Source organism: Dermacentor andersoni, chromosome 5, assembly GCF_023375885.2.
Source record: "Dermacentor andersoni chromosome 5, qqDerAnde1_hic_scaffold, whole genome shotgun sequence".
Lineage (NCBI taxonomy): Eukaryota > Metazoa > Arthropoda > Arachnida > Ixodida > Ixodidae > Dermacentor > Dermacentor andersoni.
This window is the reverse complement of record NC_092818.1, coordinates 127863130-127885702: the sequence shown is the minus strand read 5'-3', so window position 1 is coordinate 127885702 and position 22573 is coordinate 127863130. Positions and strand designations below refer to the sequence as shown.

General features: G+C 51.7%; 1 protein-coding gene across 2 annotated transcripts in view; it reads left to right on the top strand.

The window, feature by feature from the left end:
- Window positions 1-22573, top strand: part of bbx (bobby sox) — a 195285-nt gene that overhangs the window by 100120 nt on the left and 72592 nt on the right. The window contains exon 1 of one of the 2 annotated variants that reach the window (XM_050178538.3): window positions 1963-2210. The exons of the other annotated variant lie outside the window; for it this stretch is intronic. The gene's annotated coding sequence lies outside the window, so the exon portion shown is untranslated. Of the gene's footprint in view, window positions 1-1962; window positions 2211-22573 lie in introns of those variants that run through there. 2 annotated transcript variants of the gene reach the window in all.

The window sequence follows — 22573 nt, the reverse complement described above, 5'->3', positions numbered from 1 at the left end:
ACGCTCTGGCGTAAAGTAAGTGCTACACGAAATAGCGCATGCTCCGCCCGCTCCCGGCTGGTCGAGCTTCCTGGATGTGGTGGCTGAAAATTGTGTGAGCCTCCAGCGGCTTTTGTACCGTCTCGTGGGTTTAGTGGGTTCGTTAATTATTCACGTCATTATGATTGTCTTTCTATCTTTCCGAATGCCTTGTCAAGTGGCGTTTCTTCTTTTTAGTCATTGTGTCAGCTCCCTGAGAAATTGGCGGAAATTAAATGGTTAAAAAGGAGTTGAATTAGTCGTTCCAGTCGCTTTATTGTGCAAAGTTTTTTCCCTACGCGTGGCCCCTAGTGATGGCCGTGCTTAAAGGGTCACTATACTGCAATTGAACGCTGCAGGGATCCTCAATACGGAGGAGGGGGGAGCCTGCGCACTGTGGTGTTCAGCTCCGTCTCTGTGTTTCGCGCCCATAATGCCCCAGCGCGCGCGTGTGTTTAGAAGGCCTGATAGCAAGTTGTAGACTCAAGCGCCACCTCTCATGTGTCGCGCACTCGATAAGGCGCAGACTATGGCCTTCGAGATTGTGCGCGGTGACAGGTTTTGTGCCAGCGCGCGCCATCTCGGATGCCTTCACAATCGAGCGTTGAACAGAGGCTGATATTTCATATGCAGGTTGAAGCATGGGCGGGGGTGAATTCTTAAACACTGATTTACTCTCCTGGTGTGTCGGGCGCTGTTTAACAGTTTTGCCGTCAAGCGTTTAGCAACCTCTCGCAAATTTCGTGGGCTGTCGTATTTATACTTTACTGTGGTCGTGGCTGCAGTGTACAGGTTGGTGACACCTCTTCTGACCCCTTCCGCCACCCCTCCTGTTTTTTATTATTTTTATGACGTATTGTATGTAATCAGCTAGCCTTTACTCGAACCGAATGTCAGTGAAAAGCTGGATTACAGAAAAAGCTGAAAAGCAGAGCGAATATCGCCCACTGGCGCTAACGTTAACGCCCAATTTAGAAGTCCGCCGGCGCGCTGGCACTCTCGCTTTCACCGGATTGGCTGCTTTGTATGCTCTTCGGAGCGGTGCGCCCCCGCCTGACCTCGCGTCTGGCGGACCTCGTGTTCAGCATCTCATATGCATGGGCGCCGTCATGTTCCTGCTCTTTTACGAGGGGAAGCAGCGCTGCTCCTCGTCGGCGTCCACTACTACTCCTGCATCAAGGACATCGTCGCCTCTTGTTTCGCCGGGATCCCCGAAAGGGGCATATTACGGCGCTCGCACAGGCTTGACTTCGTTCTCCTCAGGCATTCGCGCGTGCTTGCGAGCCTTTCATTCTTTTCTCCTGGTTCCCTTTTCTTGTATTATTCATTTTTTCATCCCCCACCATTTTCCATCTTACTTCTCCGCTCATTTAGGCGTTATTGCCCGCTCCGCTGCCGCGCATGGCTCGCTCGCGTGTGCAGCGAACGGGCCGGGCCGAGCACACGCACGCACACATACTTCGTCCCGAGGCGTGTTCCTCTCTCGACGAGCCGTTCTTCTCCGTTTCGCATTTTCGGCGCTGCTGCTTGCCTGCCTGCTCCGTACTGCTTGCTTCCTCGCGCACGGTGCCTTGCTTTATTCTTTCTTTCCCTCGCTCTCGCGTGGCCATTTCTCCCCCGTCTTTCTATCTCTTCTTTTGGTGGGAGCTCTCTTTATTTTCTCTTTCAGGCTGTCGGATTTCGCGTGCTCTCTCTCCCCGCTGTTCTTCGTGCCCCAAGTGGAGAGCGCGTGCGACTGCGCAGGGTTCTCTCCTCCTAGCGTCCTCGCCCGCTCCCTCCTTTCGCGTTTTTACTTGTGCCGCTGGCTAGCCTGCTTGACTGCAGCAGCGGCGCGGCGTCGTGGGCTTCTCTCTCACCCCCAACGCCCTGTTCTCTCTCCTCCTCGGCTTCCTCGGCGCGCGGTGGCTGTCGGGAAGAGTTGAACGATCTCTAAACTCGATCGGGCTTCTCTCTGCCGCCGCTGCCGCCGCCTGCGCGCTCGCCCGTCGCTGGCTGTGCCGCCGCCGCCGCTGTGTGTGTGTGTGCCCCGTTGGAATGGGGTTGCCTGCAGCGCACCTGTAGTAGCCTAGTGCTTGGGGCCCGAACCCGGGCTCATCCACGCTGCACACCTCGGATACACCACCTCTCGCGAAGAAAGTGCTCTCTGACGCTGCTCCCCCCATGGATTACGACCCCTCTGGATGCCACGCTAGGTGAGTGCTTGTGCCCCTGCCTGTCTAGCTGGACATCGGAGCTGGCGTCGCGCGTCAAACGCTGCTGCTGCTTGGGACCTGACCGAGTAGCGAGCCCCTGTGCCGACGCTGGATTTCTCGCGCCACACGGGCGTTTCGTAGGCACAACCCAGCCCGCGGGCTAGCGCGTCTCTGGGTGCGTTGTGTTGCCCCCGTTTGGCGGCTGCGCCGCTTTCGCTCGCGAAGAGCGCAGCGGCGCACCAAGCTGAGCGCGGTTCCTGTGCCAGACGATGGGTCGGTCGTGTGTGTTGTCCGCCCGCGGCCTGCGGCGCCCGGGTCGTCGTGCTCTCAGCGTGAACTCCGAGTTTTGACGTGCGCTGGCGCACAGAGGAAGGACCCTGCGGTGGGACCGACGGAGCACAAGCAAGCGAGCGAGCAGCATTTTGGGCGGTCGAGGAGTGTGTGGGCCGGTTATTTTTGGCAGTTCCTGGTGTGCCGTCTCGGCGTCTTCTCGAGCCAGTCCCAGTTAACCTCGCGATCGCGGCGATTCTGGTCGTTTCTCTTTTTTCAGCTTTTTTTGCCACCTGGCACTAGGCGGCTCGTTTTTCTTTTCGTCACTACTTTGGGGACCTGGCAGTTTTTAGTCATGGCGATCCCCTCCGAACCCAGTTTCCTTTACTTTCTACATTATTTCTGCATTTCTTAACTTTTCGGTCTTTCATTCTTTCTCTCTCTCTTTTTTTTTCTCGTGGGACTTCGATTGACCGTATCCAGTGCAGCGTTCTCAGCCTGAGGCGACGGGTCGATACCCCCACTCCGGCTTTGTTTTTCGTGCCTCCTTTTGTTCCCAGCCTGAGGCGTCAGTGGTTTTTTGTTCGCTTGCGTCGGGTTAGGGCCACTAACCTGCCGCTGGAAGCGAGCGTTTGTTTATCTGCCCAGAGAGCTGCGCGACGCGACGATTGGGTGCTGTCCGCATAGGCCTAGCTCGCTTCCTTCCGGTTAGCTTGGGCGAAGCTAGCGAAGCCGTCCTCAAACACTAAAGCACCCTTGGAACTTCTGTGGGATTAGAGCGGCCAGGTTGAAAACGCATCCCCGTCTTACTCCCAACGATTGTTGATACTGGGTCTTTTTGCACAAATAGATAGTTGCGTAATATCGGGACAGACGCCACAGTAAGAAGGAGTAAGGACCGGAAAGTGAGGTCCGTAGCTCCCATTACTTGTCAAGGACCACTATGAACGGTATCTCGCACATCGTTTTGTCTACATTCTCGATCTGTTGGCGTCAGTCGTAGCTCGCGATAAAGCGCGCGCTGTCAAACAACTCGTGGTTTGCGGCGTTCGTTCGCGCCATTGTGTCTTTTCTTCGTTTCTGTTGCTGGGAGAGCGGTGGTTGTGGGCGGCCCGTGCTCGACAGCGGAGGGAGAGGTCTCGCGTGGAGCGTGCTCTTGCGCAACTCTACGTAGAATGGCTCGCAGCAGCGAAAGGCCACCAGGCAAGACTTCGTCGGAGCGCTGCAAGCCCTTCTTGCCTTCTGGTTCGAGACTCCGCTGCGCGAGTGTGTTTGCTCCCCCCTTCCTTCTCTCTCAAGCGCCCACCCCCTTTGTCTACCCGTGGTTGCGTCGCGGACTCGGCGACGGTAGAAGCCGGCCCTTGCGTTTGTTTTTTCACTTGGCTCGCATTATTTTCTCGTGTTGGTCTGTGTTGACGCCGTCGATTTCTTTTTCACGCGCTTCTCATTGGTCACCGGCGGTAATTTTCTTCTTTTTTGTTTATTTCGCGCCGCGTGCTGATGTTCATTGGGGCGCCAGGTTTACTGTCCCGTCAGGCGGCAATCAGCTGTTGGAGCGGTGGAGGAGGGACCGTGCCCAGCGAGAGATGGCGCCGCGGTCGCGTGCCACCTGCGCCATCCTCGAACTTAGCCAAGCCATAGCGGCAGCTGTCAGCGCTGCCGCATCTATCGGCCTGCTCTTGTTTGGAACATGACTTTTCTTTTTTTTTTCTCTGTAAAAAATTTTTCTTCTCGCGGAGCTTCATCTTCCGGTCCCATCGTGGGTGGCGCCACCGACTTGATCTTCGGGAGTCTTTGGTTTTAGCTCCCCAAGATCTCAGTCCCTCAGGACTCAAATAAAGTTCTTCTCATGTCATGTCTCGCGCGATGTTCAATGAGACCGGAACTTTCGACGAAAAATGTGCTTTTGCGGAACAATTGTCGCCGCTCTCATCTTAGTCGACGAGTTACACGACTTGAGATCATCCATTTAATTTAAAATCGTCCCTATGGGCAGTGTCCTTGACGTGGTCAGTGCTGTGGGTGTATTTTTGATGGCGTATAACGGTACGCACCTATTTGTTGGCATTGAGAGACAGCGGAGAGTGAGCCGGATGCCGAGTTGAGCTTTGTCCACGACGACCCGCTCTTATCCCGTTGGAAGTTCGCGCAGTAAATTTCTGCGCAGGTTACCGCAGTTTCTATGGAACACACTGGCACCTTTTGTGTGTACATTCATTGGCCCGTTTTCCAACTGGCCGTCGACGACAATGTTGTCGTTTTGTTTTTAGTTCGGATTATGTACACACGGCGTTTAGAGGAATGAGAGAATTGCAAGCGTTGACAGGAGAGAGGCCGATTGCATCGTTTAGCTTTGTTTTCAAGCCATTGTTACAAAGACTGCATTATCAACCACCTGCCGTGTTTTTGCGAATTGGTTTTAGTTAGTGTTCGCACTTTTCCTCTCGGTTTCGGGAGGTTGTTGCCCCGAAAAAAAGAATGCCTCGTCCCTGTTGCTTTCCTTTTTGTAACTAGAGGCCTGTCATACTTCCCCAAGTGCTTCAACTGGTCCCGTATGTGCCGACGTCTCGGGCTGTTGCCACCGCTAATCGCAAAACCTGTCCTCCTTTTCGGACCGCCCTCCCTGTCTCTCTCTCTTGTTTATTTTCAGGTTTGTTGAAAAGTTACTTAGGTTGCCCTGCTGCCGCAAAGTTACTGAAATTGGGCTCAAGGGATTTGTTTGCTGGTGGCCTTCCTTCCGTGCTTCCGCCGGGTTGTCTTTTTCGCTGCGTGTTCGCATTTGCCATGTCATTTTTGCTATCGTTTGCTAACTGCGAACCGAGCTTGAGTACTTCAGTAGGCACGCGCTGTGGCGTGGAGAAAAAGAGAGCACAGTGCGCGGCAATAACTGTCTCAGACAAGCTTACGTGAGCCGATAGGAGCGAGGCTGTTATATATATATATATATATATATATATATATATATATTTCGCGTCGAACAGGTTCGAAACTCCATCGGCTTACTTGTCTTAGATTTCGCTTCGAACCAATCTAGTTATGAGCATAAGTTTTATGCAACTCTCTCGAGGGTACACAACGTAAGGTCATGACCTCTGTCACAAGTGCTATCTTTTAAACATCAAATTAACTTTTAACGATACGTTGTTACAACAAAAAAGTGCACATTTTCCCCCCACGGTTCGGTCCTTAGTCCGCCATGTGTGCGCCATCGTCTGATCTGTCTTCGTTATCATGCCGTCGTTATCAGCGTTATCGTCGTCGTTGTCGGACAGCCATCGCTGTTATAGTGAGCACCAAGGCTATCTTCTGTGGCACTCTACGTTTTTTTTTTTATTTTCCATAATGTGCTTGTTTGAGCCGACCAGAGTCTACAAGACTTTGATAACGTGCGTATTTGAGATCTCCGCACCTCTAGATCAGAATACCTATCCTCCTGCTCATTCCCCCCCCCCCCCCCCCCCCCTGTGCATTCTACTCTCAGGGTCGAGCTTCGAACACTGACCTTTGCGCTGCCTGAGCTGCACCGGCCGTGCGAGCGTGCCGCAAGCGTCGCGGCTCGCCTTCCGGCCGCGGTGGGTTGCACGTCCGCAAGCGGCGCAGGTTGCCATCTCGACACATCCGGTGCTATGACGTTGCGACGGCGCAGCTTGCGATTGAACCGGCTGCGAATGATTTGTGACCCCGCCACCTCCTCGGCGTCGCGCAGTACGTTACGTGAGGTGAAAGTATCCCAGAAAGTGATTTATATGGAATACGGTATTGCCTCTTGAATACCATGGCCTACGTAGGGAGTGCACTTAGTATTTAACAGTAGCAGTGAATCAGGCTGGGCGCCGATACAATAAAATCGTTAGCCTTTCGTTTCGTGCGCATATAATTGGAGGACGTTCGCAGAAAGCTTTTTCCAAGCTACTTCGGCCTGTGATAATGATTGAAGTTGTCGGATGCCTGCTGCGCTGGAAGTCATGCGTATTCTTATGCAGGCGAACCTCGTTATAACGAAGTCGCGTCCGACACAAAAATACATTTGTTACATCCGGTACTCCTTATGCGCATGTATTCGTTACACGTTGATATCGGAGAGTCTAAGCTTACTTCGTTATGTCCGACATTCGTTGTATCCGTGTTCTCCATAGACCGTACTTCAGAAAAGGAAGCTTTGGCTGAAGACGATGATGGCGTCGCAGAGACGTGCAAGCATTGGCCGCGGCATGTGAGCTCGCGCTGCAGCATCTGCCACCGCTGGTCGTCTCGCTGTGTGTGACTCGCAGAGCGGCGAAGGGGGGGAGGGGTTAGGTGAGTGCTGCGGGCGGCCGGAAGTCGGCGCCCGTCAGCCCGGCACTACCCGAATCTTTCCAAGGCAAGGACAAGGTTGTATTTGAAGAAAAAAAGAGCATGAAAGAGACCCAAGGGGGAAAGGAGCTAGTGCTTACAAATTTAAACTGGAAGAAAGCGGAAGAGAAAATTCCTAAGCGCACAGCCACAGGGCTAGACGAGGTTCCCGTTAGGCTGATAAATGAACTGGGACCAAAAAGTAAGGAAGCTCTCGTGAAAGCAGTTGAAAAAACTTTAAAAGATAGACGAATACCAGACAGTTGGCGACAAAGTAGAATGAATTTAATTTATAAAGGTAAGGGGGAGAAAGACAGAATTCACTCGTATAGACCGTTGACCATTACATCGGTAATATACAGGCTAGCAATGCAGGCAGTGAAATTAAAGCTTCAAGCATGGGCAGAAAATAATGGCATTTTGGGAGAGCTTCAGAATGGCTTTAGAATAGGTAGGCGTTTGGATGATAACTTGTTTGTTCTTACTCAGTGTATTGAAATATCAAAAGCAGAAAGCAGACCGTTGTATGTAGCCTTTTTGGACATTACAGGAGCATACGACAACGTAGACCGCAGCATTTTGTGGGATATTCTGGAAGGGGAAGGCTTAGGTAACGATTGTATACAGCTCTTGAGAGAGATTTACCTAGAAAATACTGTTTGCGTTGAATGGGAAGGGATGAGGAGCGCGGAGAAAGTTCATATCAACAAGGGACTGAGGCAGGGGTGCCCTTTATCCCCGCTGCTGTTTATGATGTACATGGTGAGGATGGAGAGGGCGCTAGAAGGAAGTAATATCGGGTTTAATCTCTCATACAAACAGGCAGGTACAGTAATAGAGCAGCAACTCCCAGGTTTATTTTATGCGGACGACATTGTGTTGCTCGCAAACAAGCAAAGTGATTTGCAACGTCTGGCTAATATCTGTGGACAGGAGGGCAACAAGTTAGGTTTGAAATTTAGTGTTAGAAAATCAGGTGTTATTGTATTCAATGAAAACAGTGAACAGACAGTGGAGATACAGGGCCAAGAAATACCTCGGGTAACAGAATATAAATACCTTGGTATATGGATAAACGAAGGCAACGGATATATGGAAACACAGGAAAAAACCATAACAGTCAAGGGGAAGAGAAATGCAGCCATAATGAAGCACAGAGCGCTATGGGGATACAATAGGTACGAGGTCCTCCGAGGTATGTGGAAAGGGGTAATGGTTCCAGGACTTACTTTTGGAAATGCGGTTGTTTGCTTTAAATCAGGGGTACAATCAGGACTCGACGGGAACCAAAGGTCAGTGGGTCGCCTCGCATTGGGCGCTCACGGGAAGACTACAAATGAAGCTGTGCAAGGGGATATGGGCTGGACTAGTTTTGAAGTGAGGGAAGCCCGCAGTAAAATTGAGTACGAAGAACGGCTGAGGAATATGGAGGAAAGTAAATGGGCTGGGAGAGTGTTCAGGTATCTGTACAGGCAAAACATTGATTCACAGTGGAGGAAAAGAACTAGGAAGCTTACCAGCAAGTATGCGGCCTGTGGGGTGGGCAACACAGCAACAAAGAAGGTCAAGCGGAAAGTCAGAGAGGCTGAATTAATCTCATGGGTGGCGGCAATGGAAAAGAAACCTGCCATGAGTAACTACTTAAGGGGAAAAAACGAAATTAGGAAAGAAACCATTTATGATAACTCAAAGGGAAGCTCATTACTTTTCGAAGCGAGATCGGGATGCCTTAGAACACGCACCTATAAAGCGAGATATAAGAATGAAGAAGAAACATGTGCTTGCTGCGGTAAAGCTAGGGAAACGACGGAACATATTTTATTAGAATGTGAGGACGTCTACCCAGCGGTCGATTTAGGCACCACTGGCCTCCTTGAAGCCCTTGGGTTCAGCGGGAGCAGTGGTAAAGCAAACAGGTCCGCAATAGACATCAGTAAGAGGCGATTGGAGGATTGGTGGAGGAAAAGTAGGGAAACGACAAAAGACGGAGACGTACAAGGGCACAGTTCGCAAAGAAAATTTGGACGTGGTAGTTCATAGTGGTTTTTTTTTTTTTTTTTTTTTTTTTTTTCATTGGTGAACATAGGTAGGACATTAGGCAGCATAGTAGTAAGAGCTTGGTGGCGCAAGCCACCGCCCCGTTCCAAAGGGGACGCTCATAACATCCATCCATCCTACCCCCTACTCGCCTTACTGCGTTTCCTTCCTCTAATTCTCACTGCGTTCTATATGAAACGTTGCGGCATCCACCTTTACCAGGAAGGTCTTGAGAGCGGATGAAGGGGGTTCTGTCTGGCGCATGTGGAACCCTCCCCCATCGGTCATGCGTCCCGCGTCTGATCTGCGCCACCTGCACATTGGCGGCGCGTGCGACGTGCCTTCTTTCGCAAGTCGAAAAAACAATTTCTCTGCGTGCGTCACGCACGCACGGGCCGTTCACACATGGGGGAGAATTGTAGAAACGGGTATTGCAAGAACGCAAGACAGGTCTTGTTGCCCCTAACTCTTGGAGATTGTGTTTTTATTAGCGCATCGTGAAAGACAGGAGGGAAATTGGTCGAGGTGGCCGGGCTGGAAGGATGGCGCTTTTGCGGTGAAGCGGAGGAAAACAAAAGCAAGTCTGGGGGAAGGGGTGGATTGATTCCCTCCACTTCTCCCGTTAGCGCTTCCAGGAAGATCACCAGGTGGTTTGGATTTCTCCATGTATGTCTAAGGTTGCCGTATCCTTTGTATACCCCCCCCCCCCTCCCCCCCTGCTGTAGCAAAGATGTCGACTGATTCCTTCCTATCCATTTGTTCCCGCTTCTCTTTCAAATTGTGTGCTAAGGCCGACGCGATGAGCGTGCAGCTCATTTCCAACATTTCTGCAGCCTGTTTTGGTGTGCGTGTACTAATGGCAAAGCGTATAGCAGTTTGTGCGCTGTTTCCTTGCGGCGCCTGTTTCCAAGCATATTTACCTAAACTCGGCCCTTTTCCGACAGCTTCACATCGCGTGTGTTTGCGTTGACTACCGGCAGCGTGCGGTACGGGGCCAACCACAGACTGCTTTCGTGCGAGTCGAGTGCGCTAAATTGCCGTCGTCGTTTTCGAAGTCCAACAAGTCGTCGGAAAGCACGCGTGCGTGGGCATTGGGCAGCTGGGGCGACGACATCCCTGTGTCCTTCGTTCGTGCCGGGACGATCGATGGTCGGAGGTCAAGCCACTTTTCCTCGCGCGCACTTCGACTGGTTCGCCGGTTACAGCCTTGATGAGATCCGAACGGCACTGGCTTGGCCGCTGTTGGCGCATCGCCCGCACCAGCCGCTGCCTTTTGCCGTCCATCTCGCGCGCGGGAGCCAGCTCGGAAAGCACTAGGTTTCAGACAAGTCGCGCCTAGACTGCTCTGCACTACCTAAATAAAGAGTGCCGGTGTGCGGGGCCGGCTTTACAAACACTTGACCAAAGAGACACTACACGCGAACTATGGCTTTTTTCTTGTTTGCGCAGTCGTATTTATTTATTTGTTAACGTCATTGTACAGCATGCAAACTGTTCCATTCCTCCTACCCTGTTCTCTCTCCCTGTCCCTTATCGCCCTCCCCCTCCTTTAACCCTACTGCCACTGCCGACCGCCGTTCTGGTATCAATATATGTCTCTGGACAGTTACCAATATCACTGGTAATTTCCATACTTTGCTTTGCTCCCCCATGTGTAAAAATGTGCAAAATAAACAACCAGATATTACTACTACTACTACTACTACTACTACTACTACTACTACCAACCTCGCCGCCGTGCATAAGAGTTCCTGAAGCGAAAACCTTCGCGCCACCAAGGTCGCGTGTAGTGCGAAGGGTCGGGTTGTCGGTGATTCTGTCTGCGTTCCCCAGGCTGTGACAACGCGATCGCAAAACAGTGCCCGATTCCCAGTCGGTTTCTTCGTTGCAGCGTTTAAGCGGACCTCTCGGTCGTACATTTACGGTACTATTAAATGGGACAACAAATTATTATTTCGCGGCTGATGGCCACTCAGTGTGACACGAAGACCTCGACAATGTATATACCAATCTAGGTCTACCTAACGCGCCTCATGGACTGCTTTTCTTTCTTTTTAGGGAGTTGATAATGCGTTGAAGTCAAGTTCATTTGAATGCTAATTAGGTCTGAGAGGGAGGAACCTTTGAGATTGATTCGTACTGTACACTGTATGCTAGTACGGCCAGGCATCGATCGTTTCCCACCAGCCGTAAACGGCTGTGGCGGATGTCTTGCCGTCCATTTTGTGTCGTTCTTCACCTGCCGTCACTTTCTCTTGTTGATGTCGGCCGGCCTGATGCAGATGACCTGTACAGAAGTCTACCCGTTACACCGTCCCACTTCCAGAAGTCGGAGTTCTGACTTCATTGTCATCTGCGACTGGTGCGCCTCTCACAGCCTTGCGTCTTTTGTTTGTTTGACGCCTTGCATCTGGCGCGGTTCGCTGAATCTTCTCCACGGACTCCTCTGCCCGCGCTGATCGCTATTAAGTGCACCTGTGACGCGCGCCGTTTTTATTTGGAATGCCAGGCTTGTGTGGCCTTTTTTCCTACTTTTCTCAATAGCTTCGAGTTAGACGCTTCGTCTTCTCTGAATATGTCGCCACTTATTTCTTAGGAGCCGGACTCGTGGAGCATTTTATCTTTCGTAAGAACTGTTTGGTATTGACCGATGCCTGTCTCGGCATTTTATTCATTATTTCGATTGGCCAAAACAGGGGCCGAGTGCACCAAGCTTCTCCTTCGTAAGTGTCATTTGCTATCGGCCGGTCACTTTCGCTAATATATCGGACCCCCCGATTGGTTGACATCTGCTCTCACGAACGATTTTATCGTGAGAATCTTTGCGAATATGGGCCCAGTTTCTTACAAGCCGTGCATGCGCACTGACGGATGCCCGATTGTGTACCCCATTTGGTTCACATAGATTTCGCTCTTTTTTGTATATATTTTTTTGACGACTGTATTATTTCAGATTGGTTGGCAGGGTCATAAGTCATTTGACACTTTCAACAGACATCCTCAATGTACTTACAGCGCAAGAAATATACAGGGACAAGAAATAACACGTGCATGTCTCTGTGCTTTCGCTGTAAGCAGGTTCAAGATGGCCCGTCAACTAGGCCGAACGTTTACCTTTCAGCAAACAGCGTTTATAGCCTTGCCCTTGGGCGTGTATTGCCGGCACTGCGATGCTGGAGAACTTGCGTATGCGAGATTCTTCGGCAGGCCCTCTTGTGCGTGTCTGAAACGGAGGTCATTACTACTTGCCTTTCGATCAAACTGAGTTAGTTCGAGCGCCGCGTCGGCTTCGTGCAGCGGTCTCGACTCTCGAGGCTCGCCGGAAACGGGACTTTTACACAGTAGTGGCCGAGCGCGTGCTAGCCCTCGTCCTGGCTTTCTCAGCGAGACGCCGTTGCTGCGGGCGAAGAAGCCTCCCGCAGCAGCATTGCCGTCGCCTGGACCGGCCGGGCAAACGTCCTCGCACGCCGGGCCGCCTCTTCTCCACGGTCGTAGGGGCTTCGTGCTTTCGCTTCTCCGGTATTTTTTGCTTTCTTTTTGTTTTCCCGTCCACGTGAGCTGTTCGGAGAACCGGTTCTCCTCTGCCGCCGAGCATTCCTCTGGCGCTAACTTTTTCTTTCTTTGCTTCCTCTTGCGCGGACGAGCGTCGGTCGCGTCGAGGTGAAGCGGGGCGTAGGATGGACCCGACTGCTGTGGACTGCCGCCGCCGCTGCTGCTGTTGCTGCTACGGCCGCACCAGCAAGCGCCGCGCACGCCGGGCTCTCTCTTTCCCTCCTCTGCACTGTGCGGGCAAGGAGAAATGCAAATGGCCGCTCGCTGGACAAGCAGCGGTCAGCACTTGCAGACCTCCTCTCCTGGCTAGCTTCGCCTTCTCACCCCCCCCCCCCTGTTCTTTTTTTGCTTTTACTTTTTTTTTCTTCAAACTGTTCTTTTCGTTCTGTTGTCCAGTTACGTTCACAAACAGTTCGTGTTTTCGAGGCCTATTAGGCCCACGTGATTACTTGTCGAAGCGGTTGCAGTGTTTTTCTTTTTTTAGTTTGCTTATTCAACGTTTTCTTTTCGGCTGTTGCTTTCTCACTGCTCTCATTGGCTCCCGCAAGGCCCCCCTCCCGCTGTGTCCGGCGTTGTCGTCGGCTTGCTGTCGGCGGCAGGCCGTGTCCTGCGTTCGGCGTGGGCTACTTAACCTGCGCGGCGTGTGCGAGCTGCTCGGTGGGGGGCTTTTTTTATTATTATAACCTTTTTTTTTGGTCCGCAGGGTCGATTAAAATTGTTACGGGCTAAGGCGACTAGGGAGAGGCACGGAGTACATTAGACACGAAAATGGTTCCAGTTTGAATGCTGTGCGTTAGGCGAGACTGTTACCCCCTGTTGGCTGTGAACAGATTAGCTGTTGTCAGGGGCTAGTGGTAGTTGAGTAGGCGGAATGAACTCGATGGCTGAGCGAGATTTTTCGTATTCACTGTCTTCAATCATTCTACTGAGGTTGACAGCCGAGCGAGTTGGTATGAGTTCATACTGGAAAAACAGCGCTGAAGTAAAGACACGGACACCAGGAGAGACTGAACGACACAAGCGCCGTTAAAGTAGAGGGAAGAACACCGATGAACCGGGCTGAGAGTACTACAGCAAGGAACACGATAGAAGGCTGTGAGCCCTTTTCCGTGTTCTTTGCTTTAGCTTAACAGCACTTGTGTTGTTCAGTTTCTTCCTGTCCCTGCGTCTTCATTTCTGTGCACTCTTTTCCGCCATGACTTTTCTTTTTCTGTGGCTCAATGTTTTTGTTTTATTTCTTCAATACCTACACGATTAACGCCTCCTGCGAAGAGTGACAAGATGCACCTGTTCTGGTTATTACAGTGAAGCTGTTCACCTCTAGCCCCTGTTTGCATCCCCCGCATGCGTTCCCTCGAGGGGTACCCCGGCCCGCTTACGTCCGTATTGGCGACAGCAATGCGTGGGCCGATTACGGAGATGTGTGTGTGTGTGTGTGTGTGTGTGTGTGTGTGTGTAATAAACGAGAAGAAAGGTGGTTAACCGAGGGCCCCGATTTTTATTAATCTTATCATAAGAAGCCAACCAACAGACAATAAGATCAACACGGGAAATTGTTTGTACTTACTGGTTGAATTAACGAAATGATAAGTTAATGGAAATGAAAGTGGATGAAAGTACAACATGCCGCAGGTGGGGAACGATCCCACAACATTCGCATTACGCCTGCGATGCTCTGCCAATTGAGCTACCGTGGCGCCGTTTTCCCATCCACTTTCTTGGGTATTTATGTGTTACCTCTAAAACTAACCCTGGGTGTGGTGGCCAACGCCACCACTCGCAAACCTTGGCGTCAGAAGGTTTGTGTTTCTTCTAGCTGTTCTGACATTGTCACAAGGATTAAAGCCCTCCCTTATGTAATGCCTCCGTGCCTCTAAGGTGAAAGAAATAATATTAACGTTAGCAACAACAATACGCATTCTTTGTAGACCACCGATAGCGATAATTTCGTTATTGCGCGGTATTCGTATTACACCTTTTTTCCGTCATAACAGAATTGCAATAATTACTAATGACATGTGTAACGGTAGGAGTATGTCTGTCATTGCCAATAGTCCATAACTTTTAACCGCAGATGAGTGGCATTTTTCTTACGGCTGTCGCAGCATACGCAGCTCTCGGGGTCTCCTCCTCCTCCTCCGCTATTCTCCCCTCTTCTGCACCTTCTTTCACTTGGCCAGCGTTCGTGCTCACCGTTGTAACGACACCAGGTGGTTTGCTTTGCAACTAAGCCGCTGATCGTGTCACCCCGTTGCAGCGTGGCCTACGGAGTGCTCCCTCTCCACTTCAGTGACGCCTCTGGCGGTTGCAGAAGCCTGCTGCGCCCGACATTCGTAAAACAAGAGCAATCTGTATGGAGTGAGATCAAGGATGGGTGGGGAGGTGAGTGGTAGAAGAGACCCCCCCCCCATTTCTTTCTTTCTTTCTCTCTTTTTCTTTTTTGCCCTCCTGGGTGCAGGAGTGGTAAAGGCTGGCACCGGTACGGCGTTCTCGCGGAAACACGCTGTCGTGATCTTTCAACTGCCATCTGTGCATCTTGTGCTGATGGTGGAGGGCTTCCGCTTGGTGTTATCTCTCTCTCTCTCTCTCTTGTTTCTCGGCACTTGGCCCGTCTCGCATGGTTGAGCGCGTTGGAGGGGACTGATGTGAACTGTTTTCCCCAGGATAGCACGTACTGAAACGCTTGCTGGTGCACTGTTCTGTACTCTGCCTCGTCAATTGCTCGCAGCGCAGCACAGGCTACGGGTCGCGTAAGCGAGCACGAACACTGCACTTTGTCTCAGTAGTTTCGTGCGGCAGGGCCAAAACTGAGAGGCATTCAAACGCAGATGCTTGCACAGGACGTTAACAACACGCGGACGGGTACCTTTAGATGTGCTTGCTCGCTTAGTTGTTCTAGGCGCCCGTAGCTTCTACAGTACTGCATAGAACTGCTGAGGCCGAGTACATAGCGCCGGCAGCGTGCCTCGCGGAGGAAAGGACGCGCACATTGTGCGTCGCTAATAGCTAATCCTTTCGTGGTCCATCCATCCAACGGGTGACGCGCGCGTCGTACGATCAGCTGCAGGCAGTGTGACAGAGTTCTCGTTCGTGATTGGCTTACACGACCGGCTGTCGCTGCAGTGCACGGATTTGTTGAGACGAAGTGTAAGGGCAGGCTCTCTGAAAACAGGCTAATGTCCTTTCTGTCGGACATGTGAGTTTACGAGAGCGCGGACATCTTTCTAGCGCTAGAGCAGTTGTGGTGATCGTAGCTGCCCCCCCCCCCCCCATCCTCTCTCGTTCCCTTCACATAAAAGGAAAATTCGATACCGAAAAGAACTCGTTTTTGTCCAGACATCATGCCTGATTTAATTTCCCGCATGCAAGATGAATGGACCAAAGAAGCTAAGTTCATCTTCATCATCAGCAGCAGCAGCAGCCTATGTTATGTCCACTGCAGGGCGAAGGCCTCTCCCTGCGATCTCCAATTACCTCAGTCCTGCGCCAACCTATTCCAACTCGATTCTGCGAATTTCCTAATTTCATCACCCCACTTCGTCTTCTGTCGTCCTCGACTGCGCTTCCCTTCTCTTGGAACTCATTCTGTAGCCCTTCGTCCTCGACTGCGCTTCCCTTCTCTTGGAACTCATTCTGTAGCCCTAATGGTCCACCGGTTATCTAACCTGCGCATTACAGGGCCTGCCCAGCTCCATTTGTTTCTCTTAATGTCAATTGGAATATCGGCTATCTCCGTTTGCTCTCTGATTCACACCGCTTTCTCCCTGTCTCTTAACGTTACGCCTAACATTCTTCGTTCCATCGCTTTTTTGTGCGGTCCTTAACTTGTTCTTGAGCTTCTTTGTCAACCTCCAAGTTTCTGCTCCATATGCTAGCACTAGTAAGACGCATTTATTGTATAACGCGTTTTCAATTATTGTGGTAAGCTTCCAGTCATGATCTGACAATGTCTGCCGTAAGCACTCCAACTCCTTTCATAGTATCGCCGTCTTGTACTCTATTGTTCTTTGTGAGCGCGGAATCACAATACGAGGGCTTAGAAATCGGTGGTACGAGCGGGGTTTTCTGTTTTTCTGCATCATTCTGAGCTTGAGAGACTTGGTGCAAACCTTCCGTCGCTCCGCGCTGGTGAAACGCCGGGAAAGCCCAGGAAGCAGCTGGTTTCCTCGTGCTTCCGCCTGTCGTCGCGTACAATTTTTCTCCCGCCTTTCGTAATTGCGTTGCGTAAGCGTGAATGAGTAGTTCCCGGTATTCTCGTTCGGTTGCTTTTGCTGCCTTTTGCGTGGGTTGCGGTTAAACGTGTTTCTCCCTTTATTCTGTAGCGAGCGCTCTGATTACTTGGGAAATAGCGGCGCTCCTTCCGTTAGGAGGGGTCCTAACGTTCTTGTCAGCGGTACCTGCTTACGAGCGAACCTTTTTGCTATCGGGGCAACCCGCCACAGGGGCCTTGTTGCTGGTTGTGTAGGATCGAAGCCCGCGACTTTTGCTTAATCGGTTTGGGCCGCAAGTGTCGGTACCTCATGACTTTCATTTCACGATAACGTGGCACTGCATGTTATAAACGCAGCAGCTGGCGTCAGCCAGTCGAGAACGTGATTATGCTAACGAACGTGTGCTTGCACGCGCTAGCACTACCTCAGTCTCGAGCGCTAGAGCACGGCTTTTAGCTTCCGCTTGAGTGCAGATTGTTATGAAACCGTGTATGGATAACTATTAGGCGTGCGCGACGAGTGAGATGACGTCTCGTAAAGGTTGGAGGGCGGTTTCCCGCCTTGAATTCAGGGGCCTTATACCTTCCTACATCCGACGTCGTCACGTGCTAGGGTATGTTACTTGAGGTGTTGCGACTGTACGCGGCTGCTTTGCGGCCCTGCCTGAAGAGTGGTGTGGCTTGTGAGGTTATTTGGAAGGTGCATCAGTGTCAACGTCGCCGTACGAAGTGGTGACTTGCTTTGACCGGACTTATGCGGCCTCACTGGGTCAAAAAACGCCGCTGAAGTCCCTGTCACTCAAATAAGCAATGCAACAAGCGTTCACCAGCGTCGAAAGTCGGTTAAAAAGAGAAAAGAGAGCGATAAAAAAAAAATCTGAATATTTCCCGGCATAAGCAACTGTCATCCGATAAGTCTGACCTACCGCGAGATGGCGATGGTTCTGGCAAGTTGAACCACCAAATATGGCGGCGTTGTAGGACGTGTCGTCATTTCGAGCAGAGGGGCGCGTGGGTAGAGACAGACGTTACGAGCATGTCCGAGGAGGAAACCGAGACTGCTACGGAGGAGTCGGTCGTCCCAGCGCCAGAACTCCGCGAGTTATTTCTGTCTTCTCCGGCAGGGGCGACCTCGGCGAATCCCGCAAGTGCGCGCGTAATCGCGAAGTTCTCGCTGTTCTCGCCGAGGCGAGCTCGCACCGTGATTCGACTGTGTTTCTTCTTGTCCATCGCGGAGCTTTCCCAGCGGAAGCCGGCATTTCTACTCTCTGAGGTGCCTTTTTCCTCTTGCGCTTCTTTTTCTTACCTCCTTCTATTGAGCCCTTCCGTTTCAACCGGACACTGAAAGTGTCCGCGGCAAACCGGCGGCACCGTCGTTGCAGTGCTTCCTTTTCGGAAGAGGTTCACGAAATCGCTGGGCTTCCTTGAAAGCTGTGCACCGGACGAGAAAGAGAGAGCGTGCGCCGAGAGAGAAAGAAAATGAACGGATACGCGGGAGAGACAGAGGGAAGCGTTGCTCGCGGAGTCTTACGCAGCGCGGCGCAAACCGTGCGCCGAGCGGTCACCGAGGACGCGCTGAAGTCGTTCCTTCCTTGCCTACTCGCCACGCTCGTTCTTGTGTGCGGCGGGCATTTTCTCTCCGCTCTGCTGCCACTGCGAGTTGGGCAACGCGGCGCGCACTGCTGCTCCTCCCCGATTCCAAGGTTAACCCCCCCCTTCTCATAGCCGCCACCTTCAGCGCTGCTGCGGCTTTTCTGCAGCCGGCGCATCCGGTAGCCGGCCCCTAACCAGCGCTGACTTCGCTCGCTCAGCAGCCGGCGCAAGCGGCTGCGCGCGCGACCTGCACTGCAGACTTACTTCGATGATCGCGGGAATGGTGCCTACTGCTTATAGACGCGGAGCTGACCGCGTTAGTACGCTGTCCGTATTACACACCCTAAATATTTTTCTTGCAATCTATTGGCACTGCGCAGGTGTGCTCGACTGCTGCCCCGAAAGATTTGCGAAGTAAAAAACCGTTACCGCTTTTGTGCCTGCCATGCGTTGGATAAGTCTGCATGCCTTCAACGGGTGCGCGAACTCAGCGAACTCGTCCCATTTCGATCGTAAAAGTTGTTCGCGAAGGGGGTCTTGGCGGCACAGTTTCCACATAGGTACCGCTGAGTTGCAATCGGCGTTGCAAAGGCGTGCGCGGTCTTGCAACGGCGTAGACCCGCGGGGCACCGCAAGGTACGACGCAGGAAGTACCTGGCGGTATTTATGCCACGCGCTTCGAGAAGCCACTTTTCCTCTTTCGCGTTCTTGTAGGCGCGAGGACAGGTAGTGGGAAAGAGGGCTAAAAAACAAAAGAGAAACGATCGTTCGCCGTGCATTTAAATAGCTCTATAGGCGAAGGAAGTCTAGCCAATAAACTTGCAGGGTGTGTATAGTGGTGTACGAGGTCCCGTCTTGTCCGGACGTTCGGATGGCGTGTGGTTTCTTCGGTTTGTACTTAGCGGTCCGGCAGGGCGGCACGTATGCCAGACTCGCGCTCGAGCGGCGATCGTCTGCGATGTACGCAGGACGTGCGTGCTCTGCCGTCTCTGAAAGCCGTTCGAGGCAGCTCTAGCGCACGGTCACGTGCCGGTTTTATGCGTTTTGCTTGCATAGTGTGAGCGCACGTTAGAATGACGCAAATGCAGACGACCTGCTTTAGCTCTATTGGTACGAAGGAGGGGGACTAACACTGTCGCATAATCCAGTCTTTTGGGTTGAACCGCCATCAGCAGGTACGGTAACACGTTCCTTTACCTCTGAAATCTGGCTGTGTTATTGGAAGCTCGCCCTATACCGTTATTCATTTATCACTCGGCTTAGCTGGTCCCTGTGAGAATCGTTCCGCCGGCTTGTGGAACCGACCTTAACCCTGCTGGAATCACCAGAGCGGATCAGTTGTTTCATTTGCACGAGGTGGATCATTGCAGTTATTTAAGCGTATTAACATTGGGACATAAAGTAGGATATGTACGTGAACATTTTCACTGTGCTTTCGAATTACTTCTAAAAAGAATGGACTCTTGACGGTTTGATCCGTGCGTCACGTGGTGCAGGTTTAGGAAAGATGGGGTTAGATAGGGTGAGAGAGTCGGGACCTTCCAGGGCAGTCATCCTTCTATTCATGCCCGCTTTTATTTCAAGGCGTCGGGCTCTGCTGCCCGCATGCCCGGCCGTCGTATCTTTTGACCACGCGCTCTTTCTTTCCTCTCTTCGTTTTTCTTTCGTTTTTACTTTTGCCCTGCGCCGGTCAGCCTCCCGCGATCAAGGCCAAATCAAATCCCACTGGCGGGGGGAGCGAGCAGCTGCCGTCCACGGATGGTGCGGCGGCGTCGTGATGCCGCGGGAATCGCTTCGTGGAAACGGCGGGGAGTGCTGCTCTTCTAACGCGCGCGCGTTCTCCTCCTGTGCGTCTCTCCTGGAGGTCGGGAAAGGGAAGTGCAAACCAGGCACTGAGGGAGCAAGCGGCGGAAGGGGTAGTTTAGGTGCCCCCCCCCATATATATATATATATATATATATATATATATATATATATATATATATATATATATATATATATGTGTGTGTGGGGGGGGGGGAAGGGGGGGTGATGGCGGGCGTTGCGGGCGTTGGGCGCAACCGCTGTGGGTGACTGGCTCGACTTGGATTCGGCCGCCGCTGCCACTTTGTGGGACCACATGGCAGTTGAGCCCGCCAGTCCAGAAAGGCGCGCCGGCGACTTGCTGTGTGCTTGCCGCGTCGGACGTTCGCGGCTTGTCTGCACGTGTGCCCTTGAAAGCCTGCTCCTCCGGAAGGGAAGGAAAGAAAATGAAGCGTGTGCGGGGAGAGTCTTAATTCGGGTGTCCTCTTTGTTGCACACTTAATTTCTTAGTAGGCTCGTTTGGCTTCCGTCTGCTTGGAGCGCAGCCAAAACGGTGTCAACTTGTCGAGCGTCCTTCTCTCGGGAACAGCAGAGAATTTAACCTGTGTCCGTGTGAAATTCGCGAGGCATTTCTCTCGCCTGCAGGAGGCAAACCGTTATTACCGTACTTGCGTAGCGTGACAGAGGCAGGCGCAAGCCACGTGTTTCCAGTGCTACCGTACGGCTGATGCGGAGACACGGAAGGTAATAAACTTTGTAGACTTTCCGAACTGTCCCGCCAAAGATCCATTTCAACCTCCTTTCACACACTTGCATCTTAATGTTAGGTCGGGGCTGCAATTCGATCTTGTACGGTATCTTTATGTTGCCTTTATTGCTTCACTTCGGCTCCTAGCCTTTGGACTCACTGTGGTGCCGGCAAAAAAATCAGTAGGGGATAATTTGCTCTTCATTATGTCCGCTGTTAATAGTCGACCTTTTTCCTGCAAACAAGTGCAAGTCGAGTCATCGAGAACTACTTCACTAGACTAAATTTAATGTTGCTTGTCTGGTAACCCTTGAACCCCTAGGACAACGGCTCGATTGGAATGACGGACATCCTTTCAGTGTGCACGAGAAACTTTGAGGCGACGTGCAAGTGGTGACGATTTCATTCCTAGTCCCACCTCAATTTTGGCTGCCTTGAGGCGATGAGCTCCCTCTAAAGAGTGTTACTTTCAAAGGTGATTGACAGAGAATGCGACTTCTGGTGAACCTAATGTCCCGTTATTGGTTCCGCAATGCAGTCTCACTCTGTAGCGTCCCCGTCCGTGGCTAGGCGTAACCTCCGGGATCGGAGGCAACGGGTGAGACAAGTTCACTGTTTTCTCCACCGAAAGCGTCGAAGTCGTTGAAAAAGGTTTTAGTGTATGCAGGCACGGAAAGCACACTGCAAGTGCAGAAGGTTCACTTGCTGTTGAAGGTTCATTTTCCCTGCTTATAGAGAGCACCCGGCGTTATTCGAACGCATCGGTATATTTGCGACTTGGTCGGTCTGCGTCAGAGAAGTATCCGTTCATTGACGTTCGTACGGTTCGTTGACGTTACACTTTCGAGTGCTCAAACCAGAGACGCATGCGATGACCGGTCCCGTGACGCTGACGGGATGTCGTCGATTGCTGAAAACCTACCACTTGTGTGTACAGCCGCAGTGAATGACATCCGAGCCAGTTGGAAGTCCGCAATTCAGCGCCGTGTTTTACGGCCCGCTTGCGCGACTCCTTCCGTTCGCATCGACCCCGGTCGAAGCACTATTGGCCGCAGCCGTGTCCAACGCAGGCCGGCTGCGCGCTCGATAGAAAAAAAAGAAAAGAAAAAGGCAAAAAAATCGTATATGCAATTGCGCACGTGACGTGTACTCTGGCCTGTCTTTTTTCACATGGACGCGACACTGAACCCGGGAGCGGATATAATTTACTGGGAGGCATGTCGCAGCTGGAAAAATAATTGTGGGAAAGGGAAAGGTGAAGGTTTTGTGGAAGCGGGCTGCATGAGGCTCTGGAGACGAGTTGTCGATTGTGGCGTCTTTCGTGCGTGCCCACGGGATGTGGTTTTCCTGGTGAAGTAGTTTTCCGGTAAAAGTTTGCTGAGAAAGGCGCCTGCATAGCAACCAGTGGTGAGACCTCGCTCGAAATATGTGTCAGTGATCTGTGGTTCCTTCACCGCTGTTGCCAAATGGTCGGTTTCATGTCAGGAAAAGCATGCAAAAAGGAATGACAAGGTGTCAGAAAGGTTGGTTTTATCTGAGGCATTCTGTTAGTTTATGCGACTTGAAGGTTGGACTGTACAAATACGCTAGACCGCGGCCTCTCAGCTGGAAAAAGCACTATACTGAAATGCATGGAACCATGAGCACGGAACTTCTTTGAAGCTTTTGGCATAGGTCCCTGAGTATTCGGCTAATTTAGCTAAAGATCACTACAAATTCACGATTTAAAGCGTCAAGCTTGCTATTCTGCAGTTCCGTAAGGCCAGTACTTGTTAGAAAGTGTAACTTACTTCATTTGGGCCTCAAATCTGAAAGACG